The 17058-nt window shown below is 37.8% G+C and overlaps 1 non-coding gene across 1 annotated transcript; it reads left to right on the top strand.

The window, feature by feature from the left end:
- The first annotated feature begins 8638 nt into the window (after positions 1 to 8638).
- On the top strand, positions 8639 to 8711 carry Trnak-cuu (transfer RNA lysine (anticodon CUU)). Its single transcript has one exon. It is a non-coding gene; the product is annotated as a tRNA-Lys (tRNA).
- Positions 8712 to 17058: the final 8347 nt, after the last annotated feature.

The following is a 17058-nucleotide window of genomic DNA, read 5'->3' as shown; positions in this document are numbered from 1 at the left end:
TACTTGAAAAATTATAGTTGGATCGAGCAGACTAACATAAAGAGTGTTCTGAAAGTTCACTCCTATTTCAAATTACACAATTAAGCAAATTCTTTCAAGCAAATTCATTGCATCTAGCAGAGTTAAGATATTTTAATTGAAGGAAAAAAGGTACAAAAACAATGCTTCAAATCATTTCCTGAAATGTTTGTTCTAATTTTAAAGTTTTTAAAACACTGCATTGAATTTCGAATTCCAAGAAGCACCTCAAAACCGTTTAAAACTGCTTCCTAAACTGTTTCATGATGATGCGGATTAGCTGGTCTTCAAAATAAATGAAATCGTTTATCAAACCAAAGGAACAGCGCAGCGCTCGATTTAAACACTTGTCCGGATGCGGTCGGAAGCCACCGACAAATTGGACCCACTTCACGTTCAGCAGCCAATCTGCAGAGCAGAACGTTCTCGAAAACAGAAAAAGGCCAAGTTTAAAAAGCCACTATAAATTTTGATTAAGATCCAACACCTCAACATGGACGAACACCTATGTAGTGTGGATGGGTGTACTATTGGCTTATGAATTTTTTGTTCGAAACATCAGAGTTTTTTTCAATATCTTAAAATTATTACCCGTGAGAAAATACTGACTTAATAAAAGTTAATGTTAGCCCTAAAATTATGTCTAAAATTTGTACCTTAACAGTACGAAATTCCTCTTGGATGAAGATGCATTTACCCTAGCCAGGCTACGAATCTGAAGCAACAGCCGACACGCCACCGGCCAGGCGCAAATGTACTCATCCTGACCGGAACCAGAGCCGGATTTGTCCTCGTTACCGTTTATTTATAAAACCAAACCCAAAACGACACCCCGGAAACAAGGCAATGGCCGAGGCGCAAAGAGGAAAATTTCCCGTAGGGCATAATCAAAGTATTAGCGAAAGTAAGGAGGAGGATGTGGGGTCGGCCACCGAGTTTTGACCTGGGCACAAGTAGAAAAAGGAAAAAAACAGCCCACTGCAAAGAAAAATCTAGATTAACCATTACGACACGGACTTTTAGGTTCGAGATCCTTGCGGCACACGAACCTGCCAGCTTTCCACCGAGGCAGGGAGCATTTTTTTAATGTCAGGGAAAAGTCAATTGAAGGTCCGGGTAAATAGCCACTCCCTCCTTGGTCTCTTAGTTGGACAACTTCTCGGTCCGGGCGATGAAATTTGTTTTATTTTTGTTTCTAAACCGAGGAGTACGGCGAGGGCCTTCTTGGAAGTATCGCGCAGCTGGGTTTTGATCCACCGAGATCAACCCTCGCGGATTTCGGATATTGTAGATTAATTGGTAGCTCCAGGGAATGGTTCTCGGCAAGGGGCATCTCTTTCGGAAACAACTTCGAGAAAACACTCAACAGGTTTTCAATCGATGTTTCATAGATTTCGTTTATAAAATAATGAAAACGATATCATAGATTTTCGATCAAATTTTTTCAAGGAAAAAAATGTAAAATTGACCCAATTTGAATGTGTACTAGTTACATTTGAAATCCAAATCTTTTGCTGCCGACCGTGGTCTAGAGGATAACGTTCAAGTCTTCTGAGCCGGAGGTCATAAGATCGAATCTTGGTCACGGCATAGCTGTAACGACTGCATAAGCGTTTTCCCCTTGAGTTTAGGGTAGTCGACGTCTTTAACAAACTTTTAAAACAACAAAACATTTTTGTCAAGTATCGCAGCGCTAGTGAAATCACCCTTCTTGTGCATATAATTTTTTTTCTTTCGTTTATGTCCTCAAAATCCAGTGTTAAGTTGAATTTAGGTGTTGAAATATCTGAGAAATCGCAAATTGATAAAACGTTAAACAAACAGCTACCTTTGAAAATTTGTCAAAAATTCTATGCATCGTATTTAGAGAATTGAAAAATGCGAAAAGGTGTCAAAAAACGTAAACTTTCAAATGCATATTTTTTCAAATTTTTACATTATAGTACGGCTTTTAGACTACTTTTTGCCATTTTTTGTGGTCATGACCTTTTAAAAAAATCTTTAAAAAATGTTTCCTTGTGCGCAATATGCAGCTTCTAACTTCAACTTTCTTAAGCACAATGTGATTTTTTGACGTTTGACATGGTGTAAGCAGACTTCTTATTTGCATATTTGTTCGGATTGTTTTCTTAGGGTCACATGTTGATCCAAAGAAGGACTGTATTCGAAAAAAATGCAACACTTTTATTTATGAATAACTTTTGAACGCACGGATGATGAAATTCTCAGTGACACTTACTAATAATGTAATGTTTACATGTGCAAAATTTTGTGGCAATCGGTTCAGTTGTTTTTGAGATACACGCAAAAAAAATCTGCACGTAGCGGCTACGTGAAAAACTATATAATTTTGATCCAATTGATTTTCACGCAAATTGTACAGAAAAAAATAAGTAAAAAACACTCCCCTAATTAGAATTCATGCATTAGAAATATAACCTATCATTTACGTGAATTTTTACTGAGTTCAACGCGATGTGACGATGAAAGCTACTAGAAAGATGTTTAGAATCGAAATGAAATTTTAATCGTTTACAATATTTATTTATGCATTGTATGGTAGTTGGTATAAAAATGAAAATTAAACATAATTTTACAGAAAATTGAATTTATTGTCACTATTTTTTGGCACAAATACTTGCGAGAAACAACATATGCACATTATTCCGGAAGTTCTGCAACGCAGCTTGTAAAATCTTGTAGAAAAAAATATCAATTATAAAAAATGCTTATTATCGTTTAATAAGTTACCTGGGGCGGATCAATGAAGAACTTGTTTTGACGCCATTATCGAATTTATCCCCGATGGTTTTACGAATGGCATTCGGTTTAATCTAATCCGGCCCTCGAAACGTCGTGAGACCAGTTCAACGGAAGAGAACCTTGCTTCCAAAACCATTCATAAAAAATCGTACTGATATGGAAAAGAAGCCTTTTGCCTTTTGTCTTTTGCCTTTTGCCTTTGCCCTTTGCCCTTTGCCCTTTGCCTTTTGCCTTTTGCCTTTTGCCCTTTGCCTTTTGCCCTTTGCCCTTTGCCCTTTGCCCTTTGCCCTTTGCCCTTTGCCATTTGCCATTTGCCTTTTGCCTTTTGCCTTTTGCCCTTTTGCCTTTTTGCCTTTTTGCCTTTTTGCCTTTTTGCCTTTTTGCCTTTTTGCCTTTTTGCCTTTTTGCCTTTTTGCCTTTTGCCTTTTTGCCTTTTTGCCTTTTTGCCTTTTTGCCTTTTTGCCTTTTTGCCTTTTTGCCTTTTTGCCTTTTTGCCTTTTTGCCTTTTTGCCTTTTTGCCTTTTTGCCTTTTTGCCTTTTTGCCTTTTTGCCTTTTTGCCTTTTTGCCTTTTTGCCTTTTTGCCTTTTTGCCTTTTTGCCTTTTTGCCTTTTTGCCTTTTTGCCTTTTTGCCTTTTTGCCTTTTTGCCTTTTTGCCTTTTTGCCTTTTTGCCTTTTTGCCTTTTTGCCTTTTTGCCTTTTTGCCTTTTTGCCTTTTTGCCTTTTTGCCTTTTTGCCTTTTTGCCTTTTTGCCTTTTTGCCTTTTTGCCTTTTTGCCTTTTTGCCTTTTTGCCTTTTTGCCTTTTTGCCTTTTTGCCTTTTTGCCTTTTTGCCTTTTTGCCTTTTTGCCTTTTTGCCTTTTTGCCTTTTTGCCTTTTTGCCTTTTTGCCTTTTTGCCTTTTTGCCTTTTTGCCTTTTTGCCTTTTTGCCTTTTTGCCTTTTTGCCTTTTTGCCTTTTTGCCTTTTTGCCTTTTTGCCTTTTTGCCTTTTTGCCTTTTTGCCTTTTTGCCTTTTTGCCTTTTTGCCTTTTTGCCTTTTTGCCTTTTTGCCTTTTTGCCTTTTTGCCTTTTTTCCTTTTTTGCCTTTTTTCCTTTTTTGCCTTTTTGCCTTTTTGCCTTTTTGCCTTTTTGCCTTTTTGCCTTTTGCCTTTTTGCCTTTTTGCCTTTTTTTCCTTTTTTGCCTTTTTGCCTTTTTGCCTTTTTGCCTTTTTGCCTTTTTGCCTTTTGCCTTTTGCCTTTTTGCCTTTTTGCCTTTTTGCCTTTTTGCCTTTTGCCTTTTGCCTTTTGCCTTTTGCCTTTTGCCTTTTGCCTTTTGCCTTTTGCCTTTTGCCTTTTGCCTTTTGCCTTTTGCCTTTTGCCTTTTGCCTTTTGCCTTTTGCCTTTTGCCTTTTGCCTTTTGCCTTTTGCCTTTTGCCTTTTGCCTTTTGCCTTTTGCCTTTTGCCTTTTGCCTTTTGCCTTTTGCCTTTTGCCTTTTGCCTTTTGCCTTTGCTTTTACATTTATATTACATTTAAGGCCTTCAGAACCAAAGGGGTATAAGTGACAAAATGGTCGATACGAGTTAATGATGCCAAACGATTCATCATATTTCAAACTATATTTGGTGATTTTTTCAGATTTTAAGAATTTTGTTTACATACTTTTACATTCGAGAGCAAAATACAAATTTTCGAAAAATATATGGAAAATGGCCAAACACAACAACTTTAAAGTGTGTTTTCTCGAAATAACCTTTTATGCACTTATACCCCTTTGGCTCCAAGACCTCATTTATATTACATTTCGGAACTAGGAATCATGTCCGATTCAGGAATACCTCAAAATTTTCACAACTCAGTTCTTTGACCAAATCAACAAAATGTATTAGGATGCATTCATCTGTTTTCAATTGATTGCATGATTTTTCTAAATATATCAGCAATTTGTTGCTGAAGTTAGATGTCAATATATAGATTAATATTTCAAATTTGAGTATTGATTCTTAAATAACTTTGAAAAAAATATGAAATAGAATTCTTTATTACACACATATAGGAGTGAAACTAGAGATCTAATTTACTAAACACATAGGCGTACATCTTTCAAGGACATGGTTGCTGACATCTTACAAAAGCTAAAACCACCAGCCCCCAAAGAGTGGACTATGTATGCCGTGATCAAGATTCGATCTCTTGACCCTGGCTTAGAAGACTTTAACGCTATCCGCTAACGACTTTAACGGTCGGCGGCTTAAGAGTTGTGTTGTTCATAAACACTCATAAGGAGTCTCACTTCCAAAATTTCTCCTTTTTTTGGCCATGATAGTCTAGTCCGAGATCTAATCTGAAATATGACTAAAGCTCTCAACTATCATCAACTGTGGCAAATTTATTTTTACAATTCAACCATTTTGAATAATTCATCTCCAAAAAACATACAACAAATTTTCAAATATAACCTTAAAGAAGAATCAATGAACGGAGTTAAAATAAACAGAAGATTTGAGATTTCAGATAAGTGAAATTGAAACTAAAAATCGAATTTAAAAAGTGTTTTTATGATTTGTTTAATTTATAGATGCAGTTCATCCAAATTACTCTGTTGAGACTAGTAGAACTGTAGTAGCACATTGTGATATATAAGATTTCTCAAAATTGTATTGAAATATTCTCGACATACAAAAATAAGTTAATAGTTATTCAACAGTTCAACTATACAAAGATTTTTTTTATTCCTATGATAGCATTTCATTTGAGTGTCCTCATTTTCGAAAGAATAAATATCCGTGTCCATCCGCAGATGTCATATAATCCAATGCAAAACGACTAGAATTGCCAGATACCAGATCCTACCGTTTGACGCAAATCAGCCTGTTCGCAAATAAAACACCAGTTGAGCTCTAAGCACATTCATACTAATCACATTATCTCGTCTCGTTTTTGCTTCTCCCTTCACAGCCATCCGCATTTTCCCTTGGGGATCTGTGTGTCCCCCCAATGGCGAACGTGCTCAAAGTTTTCCTAGAAAACGGTCAAACCAAATCGTTTAAATACGATTCGACAACTACTGTACAGGTGAGTGCGATAAAATTTATCTTTTGTCTGCAAACAAGATGGTTTTGTTTGAATGAATTTTTCTCAACCAATTCTCGTTCTCTCTTTCGACCGTCAGGATGTTGTAACATCGCTACGTGATAAACTTTGCCTAACCGCAGGCGAACATTTCAGTCTCGTACTCGAGCACGTCAAAAGTTTGAAACGGAACAAACTGACCCTGCTCGACCCCCAGGAAACAGTTGCCAGGGTAAGTGTGGTGAACCTCATCCATATCCGGGGTCCAGGTGAAGCAGATGCGCAAAAAACCCTTCCCAATGTTCAGGAGATTGTACCAACTTGATTTGCTTACACGCTTGAATTTCTTTCTGTTTCGCCCACCCACCAACAGATAGCGGCACGTCCCGGGGCCCACAAACTCCGGTGTCTGTTCCGGGTGACGTTCGTGCCAGTTTCGGCTGCCGGCCTGGCCCAGAAGGATCTGAACGCTCTCGATTACCTGTTTCTGCAGTGCTGCAACGATGTGACCCAGGAACGGTTTGCCCCGGAACTGCAACCGGAAGTGGCCCTCCGGCTGGCGGCGCTGCATATGCATCAGCATGCCCTGGCCAACAACATTTCGCCCTCGAAGCTGACTGTCAAAACCGTTGAGTGAGTATTCCATACAATCTACCTACTGACTCCGGAGATCCGGAAATGCCATTCGATTGGCATTTGATAACTTACAAATGAAGATGGTTCGATATGACATACGATTGTGAACCGGTGCATTACGATGGTGGATACCAGGGACGTAGGAAGAACCGATAAAAGTTTGCTCTTTCATTCGTTTTTGTTATTTTTGCCTTTTTGATTATGTTTAATTTTCTTTTTCAATATTTTTTCTATTTTTGTCTCAATTTTTTTTTGTAATATTTTGTCATTTTTGGTAATTAAATTGATTTTGTTCCTGGGTAAATTTTCAGATTAACATTTATTTCCAAAGTCTTGATACAAGTTTCAAACTCAAGGCTTCAAAAAATAATCTTCAGAGTATTTTAACACCAAAATAATGAAAAATCAACAAATATCCGCAAATCTAAACTGAATTAATGTTCGAAAGTATTAGTTTTTAATATATCAAGCTGTTAGCTTCAGAAAGTAGATTCGGAAGTGCAAAAGCTTATAAGTAACTCAAATTTCAAAAGAAAAAAAAATCAATCTGTATACTCAAATTTAAAACCCATACTTGGATTGGGATATAAAATTAAAATTGAAATAATAAAGACTTCGATTTCAAAAAGATTTTGAGCTGAAAGTTAAAGTTGAAAGTTTGTTTTCATGGTTCAGAACGGAAATTATAATGTTTTTGAATAAATATATTTATCTCACTCAAAACGTCCAATTCATGTTTCTTAACTGATACCTAATTGAATTCAGATCCAAATTATATATAATAATTCTGAGAATGAAGAATTAAGGTTCAGAAATAACGTGTTCCCAGTACAAATCTAAAGCGAAAATTTTAAATTGAGAATAAAATTGAAATTTCAATTTTGTCAGCAAGGTATTTTAATTGAAAATAATTTTTGTTTATGGAAAATAAACGTGATTCTGTGATTTTGCACAAATGTCGACTTATCTATAACACAATGCAAAGGATTAATTAACATGAAATAACTTACTTACTACTTACTTTTATTAAAACGTGAACTTTCATACTTACTATAAGAAAGTTATCAGACTCTAAACTCTAACTTGTAACTCAAATCAAAAGTTTTGACCCTGAATATGAAGCTTGAGATTTTCAAGTATTTCAGGTCTCATTCCGGATTCTAATTCCGCTGCATTACTAGTCTGAATTAAAATTTTAAAACCTCATTTTTTTAAAGGATTTTTAAACGGCTATGAGTCTCGGATTTTTAAGTAAAAACGACTGTTTTTTACTCCAACGTTTCGATCCTTATTGGATCTTCATCATGGGCTAAAATTTATTGCTAATTTAGTGAAAATCGACTTCGAATTTGGTTGATGGTCATCGATAAAGTGTCGTTTTCTTGTTAAGTTTGATTCTGCTTATCTTGAACTGCTGTCATTGGGTTTCTGTGTTGGATTAGGTTGGTTATAATTTTAAACATACTAAAATCGCAACCAAACAAAGCAAAACGATCGGTTCACTTCTACCGGTCGTGAAAGACAAAACTCCACACGACGATCATACTAATGTTGTGTACAAGATTGAATGCAATGGTAACCCAGACCAAACCGAAAATTCAAACAGCTTCGAACGGAAATGTAACGCCTGCTATATTGGATGTACTACAGCAAAACTGAAACAACGGATGTCACAACATAGAACACAAACGAATGAGCTAAAACGACTGTGGGACAGAGGATGCACCGACCAGGATTACGAGATATCAACTTTGAGGCAGCAAACAGCATTATTGGAACATGAAGCAGCTATGCACCACCTGTTCAACATCGATAAGGTAAAAATCATCGACAGGGGAGACAATCAAAACAAACTCATGATGCTGGAAAGCTGCCACATCAAAACCACGTCATCATAAGTTAACATTAAAAAGGATACAGATATTTTACACTCAACATACACAAATATTTTTCAGTGTTTAGAAAAAAATCAAAACCAAGAAGCGAAACACAACATCACAAACATTAAATTACACCAACACTAATTAGTGAACGCCATATTTAAAAACAACTTGAAAACCAAAACAGTCCACAGTACAAAGTTCCGATGCAGAAAATTGTAAAACTCCCAATATTCAATAGGAAAACTAATATTCTACGAAAATTCGTCAACAGTAAGTCTCACCAAACGACTGAGCCCGGCTAGCTCAGTCGGTAGAGCATGAGACTCTTAATCTCAGGGTCGTGGGTTCGAGCCCCACGTTGGGCGCCAAATCTGTAGCCGTAAACTGTCCGATCCGGTGCAAGCGTGTCGCTTATGCGCCACCCTTAAAAGGGCCGACACACCAAGATTAATTTGCCCGGCTGAGACTCTCCGCAAGGCGAGTCCTTATAGCTCTTCCAAAAGGTAAGAAGGATCGAGACAGTTCGACTTGCCAAAATCAGCGGCCGATGAACTCAAGTCTAACTCGGCCAACTCACAAAAATATTCAAATTCTAGAAAGTTTTCCAAAAATCCCCCAGTAGAAATCCCTCATACCTGAAAATTAATCATCATAGGTCCACGAAACTACTCGGCACCAGATGGCGACTGTGAGTGGAAGTTGCTAGAGCTAAAATTCTCAACATTAAAATTTAAATTCTAATCCTTTTCGCGTAGTGATGGAATTTCAAAATCCCGAATTAAAACTCTCAGATAGACTTAGCAGGTTATTGTATTCAAACATCATAAATTAGGAGTTCATAAAAATATATTACTACTTTCATTGATAAGTAACGTGTAATTCATTTCGCTAGCATTTAATCGATAAGTATGTACAGTATCATGATTCTCGGATCCTATTTCAGTTACTCCTTCTTATTCATTCTCTCTTTCTAGCCTACCTAACAGTGCGTGCGATTTCTAACTTTCTCTACTACTCCGTTCAGTGTATGCGTTCGGCTGTTCGGGCTCCGCGCCGATCAGCTACTCTCGTTCCAAATTCAGGGTCGTCCAATAGTTGTGGTACGAATGCATTCGATTTAATATTAACGTTTAGATCATGATCAAATTAAAGGGGTTTATTCAAGGCCGCGGCCGGTGCAAATTTGCATGTCGATATAGATGGTAATTTAGCAGTGGAATGTATTCATAGTTCAGTCAGTAAAACAATTTCGGATGATGTTTTCCAATCAGCATTTGCGACGAATGTCGCAGTAATATGGGCGTCGGATGTGGACGCGTACTAAATGAGGGGAAGGCAAAGACGAAGTTATTCAATAGTTTCGACTCACCATGTGCGCTGCAAGGGATCATACCTCTCTCGGTGAACTTCTCCCGCTCGGCTCAACCTGCTGTAGGGAGGCAATGACGTCACTGCTGTTGGTTCGGATGCTGCTGATTGTCGGGTGGTTGTACTGCTGACGAGGCTTCGCTCCTGGTGGAGCAAACCGAAGTCGTCGTGGTGACGGGGTTTCCCGGGTGGTTACTTCCGGGCCTTTTCCAACCAAAGGGGTGGAGGGGGGGCTTCTTGGCGTGGTGGTTCCGTGTGATGGGTTCGTACTGGAAAAACTTGGTCACGCCGTCGGCCTTTGAGGGGAAACTTCCGATGGTTTGCGGTTGAAGCTTCGAGTAATTGAGCACGTGATGACGGTGTGCTCGATTCCGGCGATCGCCGGGCAATCTGGTCGTGCTTAGTAAAGCTTAGCGGGTGCTGGAAGCTGCTGTTGGTGAAATAATGTGCCTTACGGCAACTGCATTAGCACTAACACGGACACGGTTTTCACGCACGACTTTACCTGCTCTTTTTCTTAATCTAGCACGCACTTCAACCCTACTCTGTAACTGTTAATGTGTAGCTTGATTGGATAGCTACACAAAATAAAAGAATTAATTTTTGATTTTAAAATCCTATCACTAATTGGTACCTTTTTAACAGCAAAGGTTTATCTCGGTCGCGGTTAAATAAAAAGCCACTTCCATGCACAATCACAACCCAGATTGAAGTGATTTGTGGAGTGCAGCCTCAGATCAGGGCAAGAGACCTCGGTCGTTGACCTAAGCAGGAAATACGTTTTTCCCGAGCGACCTTTAGAAAACCTTCGGGATTCTGAATAATTAAGATCGTCGCTCGCTCATCAGCTGGACTTTGGATCTTGCCCTCTCAATCCAGACCTTATGAAACATTGTAAGGAAACGGCTTAAGGTGAATAAGCCACGGAAATCAATCTTGGAACATAAGTTCGATAAAGACATCGAATCGAGCAGTTCCAATAGACTACTGTAAGGCGCCAAACCGATACCTTGAATCGGTTTGTGGAGATCGAAATTTTCAAATGGTGCAACTGCTACAGAATACATAAAACACAAAATTATAACCAACATAATCCAACACAGAAACCCAATGACAGCAGCCCATGATGAAGATCCAATATGGATCGAAACGTTGGAGTAAAAAACAGCCGTTTTTACTTAAAAATCCGTGACTGATAGCTGCTAAAAAATCCTTAAAAAATCAACCAAACCATTCAAAAAGAAACCTCATTCTAAGTTTTTGTTTTGGATTCTGAGTTTTCATTTTTAAACTGAAGTATTGACTGGACTGAAATCTGATTTTTCGTTCAAAGCCTCAAGTTTAATTTTAAAATCCGAATTTTAATTGTAAATTAAAATTTCCCTTTCTTTTTTTTTCTAAAGGGTTTTTTAACGTTAATCCGCTCTTGAGTGTCAGTATGACACTATAAGAAAACTTCCCAGACAACCATTTGGTGGGTATTTTGAATTTACAACACAAATATACGTGCAAATATACGTGTAAACATATCGTATATAATGCAGCAAAACTAGTATATACGTATCGTTTTGGAGGCCATATAGGTACATTAGCACACATATTCTTGATTCGGATTGTATTGAATTACGAGTTGCACGATTTGTCAAGCGAATCATTTACGACTATCCTGATTGTTTTTGGAATATACTATGACAATTTACATCATCATATAGATGATTAAGGTTGTAATCTTGTAGGTCTTCGCTCAATATGCGATTGGGAATATCTTTATAAACGACATTTTTCGTAAAAATGGAAAGTTTGACGACTTATTTAGTCGTCTTCTGCGACTTGACTGCAGGGCTCTCATTTTTCGTCAGTTGAATAAAAATAAGATTATTTCAAAGAAATGTTTTTTTTTTTTTGCTGTTAAATTCCAGTTTATATCGTACAATTTATTATTTGCCTGATTGCTGAATATTTTCAACGTTTATGAAGTTATTGTAGTACCTGGACTTGATCCCCTGACGATACGATCTGCAGCTCATGATGGTTCCTCGACGCTATCTGGAATATATAAATTCAAGGGGATTTGCTTCAAAGGAATTAAACCAAAAGCAAATCGTATATTTCTATAACTAAAATCTTTTAAATCGTAGAACACGTCATCGATGATTTAAAATAGACCAACATTTTGAAGCTTCCTTAAATACGATGCCAATCATCGATGTCTCATTATCATAAACGATTTTATTGAACTTATTCGTATTTTTTTACGATTGCCAGCAGGTACGTTTTACGAAAATCAGATATGCGAATAAATTTGCATAGGTATAAGATTGGCTGCACAATACTGCACATTATTACAAATCAATGCAGTTATCTACGATTGTATAGCATATATCTCTAAGTGGCAAGCAGAGTTGCGAGCTTATTTTCTTTTTTTAGTTTACAAGTTTTGATTAAATAACGAGAAATGTCATTGTTTCGGTAAAAAATATATTCATGAAACAAATATTAGAACAAACATTTATACTATTATAGAGTGAGTAATGCTTTTGAAACATACTTACGATATTGGATACAGCATCGGCCTGGATTTCAGGTAGAAATGTTTAGCCTCCTCGCTCAATGTGAACACTCTGAGAAGAACTTTTATTACCAGCAGATACGTTAGTACTTTTATATCGCTGAACTAATCATTTGTAGGTACCACTCTTCCGACATTTTATATTTTTTCTTTTTAAAATATAATCTCTCATTTTAGCAATCTTGTTTGATAGAAAAATGTACTTTCTGATAAGATCTAACGCCTGGTTGTTATGATAATATAAATCGTATTTCACGTTAAGAAAACATCTCAATTTCGAATTATTTTATGCATAGCACGACAAAATCTGTCAATCACCGCTGATCATCGTATATCGGTCGTTTCACGGATTTTTTTAGAATTGTCGTACACAAAGGTCGAGTTCATGTACCTAAATACGTGTCTCTCTTCTTGTCGTAATTAAATCATGCAATGCATTTAAATACGATAAAGAATATGCAAGGGCCGCACATTGTAGGTGCAGATACACGAAAATGAGTTTAAGGAGGCAGTAGAGTCTAACGGGTAAAAAAACACCATTTTCTTAAAAAATGTGCTTTCGAGAAAAACGCGTTTGAAGTTTCTGCTTGCGAATTCTTGCAGTATTAGATAAGAGGAGATAAAGGCCTATTATTTCTACAGTTTTGCTTCGATTGACTTGAAAATTTGACACAACATTCTTGAAATGTTTTACAGTAAGAAAATAAAGAAATAAAAAAATCGATTTTTTGAAAGTGTTAGACCCTTCTCCCCCCTTAAATAACTTTCTATTACGATATTCTATACGATGAATTCATGAATTACATCATAATTTTTTGATGGGCGCACCCTGAAAGCCCAAACTAAAAAACTTCCTAATCTGATCTTTGTTTCTATACCTATTCTCTCTTGTTTCTCAATCGATTTTTACTAAATTCATAGTTTTGGAAACTTCGAGATGTAACTCAAATTTGTTTTCCAGACAATAAGTATTCACCTAAAACACTTCAGTTTTCCGTTATTCAATGTCTACGAAATAAAATCCGAAAAAATATGATTCGAAAAAAAGACTTTTAATTAACTACGGAATGCTAAAACAATTCACTTAGTGTACAAAAAAACTGAAGTTATTAAGATTAATGACTACAAAAAATGCAAAAAAAAGGATTTTAAAAACCGAACTTCAATGAAACCTTAAAATTGTTTATGTCACACCAGATACATTTTGAAAAGAGGATTGGCAAGTTGAAGTAATTTTTCACATTTTCGCATCTATAGATTTTCGAAATACTAAACACAGAATTTTTGATGAATTTTGATATGCCAGGTGTATTGGGTTCGATTCCCGGTCCCGGTGAGCAACATACTTAGGCAGAAACTGCGATGAATCCGTGCATGAGATGAACAAATCCGGACAAAATCCGCGCATTTTTCAGTGATTTTGAGTCATTAAGGCATGATTCCCGCAAGAAATTTATACTTATTCACCAGAAAGGCAATTCATACCGATTATAGTGGTGTAATTACATTAGCGCTGCAAAACTTTACAAAAAAGTTCTCCGATTTTGAAATTTAAAGAAAACTTAATTGTTTTTTGGAAAAAAGGTTTATCCAATTTGTTTAAAACATTTGTTGAACCTTGCAGAATGTTTTGTTTTGATTCGAAATTAGGGAACGGGAAAAAAATTACAGTTTTCAAAATTTCAAATACAAACAAAACTTTGACAAGTATACTTAAAACATGTTGATTACGAATGTTGTAAAAATGTACAAGACGCTAACCAAATTTGGTAAGCATTTTATGTGAATTTAAATCGTGCACTATTAGTTTTTTCTGTCTTTCTATCTGATATCCAGCTTTTTTGTTCCCAATATGTTTTCCTTTGCTCTCCTTTCCATCAGGTTGCACAGCTAGCTAGCTTGTTCCTGACATACAAACCGTTGGTATTTTTAATTACATTCCGGACTCGTAACAATGTTCCTGGTTGACAGAATCTTCCTTACCTTTTATATGTACCTTCGGGACATTTGCTGTCGGACTTTGTCTAGTAGGAGACAAAAAAAGACGAAGAAGAAGAAAGCACCAGAGAGAAAATTGTTCACTCTTCCACCCAATCCAGTTGATATTTCTTGAATGTTCAAATTTATGCTGCCGGTCATGGTATCTTTCGATGCAGCAACTCTTCTAGATGGTTGAACGACATTAAATTTCAGGTGCAATGCTCACCTGCTGGGAGTGAATTTCGCTTAAGGTGAAATAAATTTAAAAGTCTGATGAATTTTGTGAGAATTAATTGGAATTTTCGATTTGCCAAATTCTACAGCGCTCTTCTGTTTTGTTTTACAAAAGTGTCAGCAAATTTAAATGGCTCAGTAAATGGTACGATCATCGAACAAAAATCCGAACCACGACGAGGCGGAATTAAATTATCTGGTCTCGTTTCAAGCTTTGCCAAGGTCCTCCCAGCCGCAACCATAAGCGGTTGGTCACCTTCCAGGACGTCTCCGAGAGTCCAAATCTTCTAACTTTAACCACTAACTAGTGCCAAAAACCTTCTTCCGAAACCCCCAAACTCCATTCGCATGCATTCCTGACCTTCCACCGATAAGGATTTTGTGCAAGCAAACTATTCACCAGCATCCAGATTACAAGGTTTAGTCGAGATTGTTGTCGTCCTCTGCCTCTGCCGGAAATGCACACACCGAATACCCAAACCGAACACACACATTCCGGTGTCCCCAGCCACAGGCACACTTACACAACCTAATTCGCACATACATACAAGTGCTCGTAAATGCTAAAACCAAAAAGCCGAAAACTTTCTTGTTGGTTTTCATTATTGCCGACATCACTTTGGCCTTCCGTTTGCGGAAGGAATTTATCCGGGCTTCCAGAGAATGGTGGTGCTTCCGGAATTGTCGGACTCTCGGGGTGTGTTTTTGCAGTAAATGTTTTGAGCCGATAGTTGGTTTTTGGACTTTCTGCATAACATTTTCTTTTTATTGCTATACACTTACTTGATTTGCAGAACCCGATTTTCTGCTTATATTTTGTCTTTGATTTTGAGCAAGCGAAAAAAAACTCTTGATGTTTTTTAATCCAAATAATTCAATTTTTACTGTACAAATTTTTAATTCAAACTTAAAAATTCACTGACTCTACTGACTCTAGTTTTCTAAGGCCGCTCCACCGTATCCAAGGACACTCGATAGTACCGTCTAAATACACCCACAATTCAGCCTCTGTGCCAATGGCGGCATCATTGGTAAAAGGCATTATTGGTACAAGAAGATAACGCGACCGGTGCTGATTCGATTTGCTCCCACCGGCATTAACCTCCCAAGTTAACCGAATTGCGTATGTCTGAAAGAAACAAAATAAAAACGAATTCACGTCCCTCCCTATTGCATCACAAGACGAAGAAGGATAGAAATAAATAACGGCCAACACCAGGCAGCCAGCGAACCGAGCACTGTGCGTGTGTAGCAAAAACAACAACAAAAATATTCCTTCAATTCAATCCGCCGGCAAACAACCACGGTCAAGCTGTGCGTGTGTATGTAGTAAAAGCAACAAAAAAAACATTGCTTCAATTCAATCCGCCGGCAAACAACTACCGGCTAGGCTGTGCGTGTGTAGCAACAGCAACAACAAAAATATTTCTACCGGCCAAGCTGCCCGGCTTTGGCAGCTGTGTATATGTAGCGTGTGTATGTAATAGCAGGCAGTAAGCAAAGCACAGTTCTCATTAAATGGGTTTCCCGTTCCTTCACTCCCGTTCCCTTTCCCGTTTCCATCGAAAGACAAAGGAATGCTTTGAAAGGAGGCCAAACGCCGGGAAGCCACTGTTGTGCGTTTTTGTAATTGATCGGTGGCAGAAAGCCTATGACAAATATCCATCATTCTGTATGAAGCTCAAACAGTACACTGGTTCAGATGTTGGACTGGCAAGACGATAGAGCTGGTGATGTGAGTTCGACTCTCCCTTCGGCGCCGTGTTTTTAATTTTTATTTTCTCGTTTCTGGGATGAATTGTCCAATAGGAAGGAAATCCCATAAAATGTTTTCTGGTTTCGCTTGAATGTAGTGGTCATGCATCATTTTGGTTGGGAGCCGAGTCCTTATGCCAGTTACGGTTTTTTCAAACATATCGTCTTCGGCATAGTGCACATTTCAGCGCATTATCGGCACAGAGATATGCTAAATAGGCATTGGATTTTTGCAACCTCTTCTATGGGTGTACCTGCTGCATTTATTCTCCAAAATTGACATGATCCTCGCGAAGGCGAGTGTAGCTATTGCAGACATGGGCGCCATGTTGTAAGCATACTCGCCGTGGATTTTAAGCTCATGCCGTTTGTATCCAGTAGACAGATCGGCCGGTATGTCTACGGGTTACCTTGAGGCTTGGCCGGTTTCAGCTTGTTCAAGGCAGTTGTCATAAGCTTGAAGAAATTGTTTGCTACTCTGGGTCCATGGGTACAATGGAAAGACTCATGATATACTCCGTGTACCTCCTACTCCCTAAACTCCACCTGGGGTCACAGACCTAGTAACGACTTGAGAACCGACATTTCCTTGCAATGACCCGAGATTCCCAAATAAACCTCGTCTCTTACGGCTCGAGATCCGACTCTTACTAGCATCGACTCGAGGTTGACGTACACATACCTCTCCTTTGCACGACTCAAGGCCCGATCTCTCCTCTAGCGACTCGAGATCTGAACTCTCCTCGTAATGACTCGATGAAACCACTTATACCCCTCCTATTGTGAATTAAAGGCCTGATCTCTGC

This window comes from Uranotaenia lowii, chromosome 3 (assembly GCF_029784155.1).
Source record: "Uranotaenia lowii strain MFRU-FL chromosome 3, ASM2978415v1, whole genome shotgun sequence".
NCBI lineage: Eukaryota > Metazoa > Arthropoda > Insecta > Diptera > Culicidae > Uranotaenia > Uranotaenia lowii.
The sequence above is the reverse complement of the archived record's forward strand: the minus strand, read 5'-3'. Positions and strand labels throughout refer to the sequence as shown.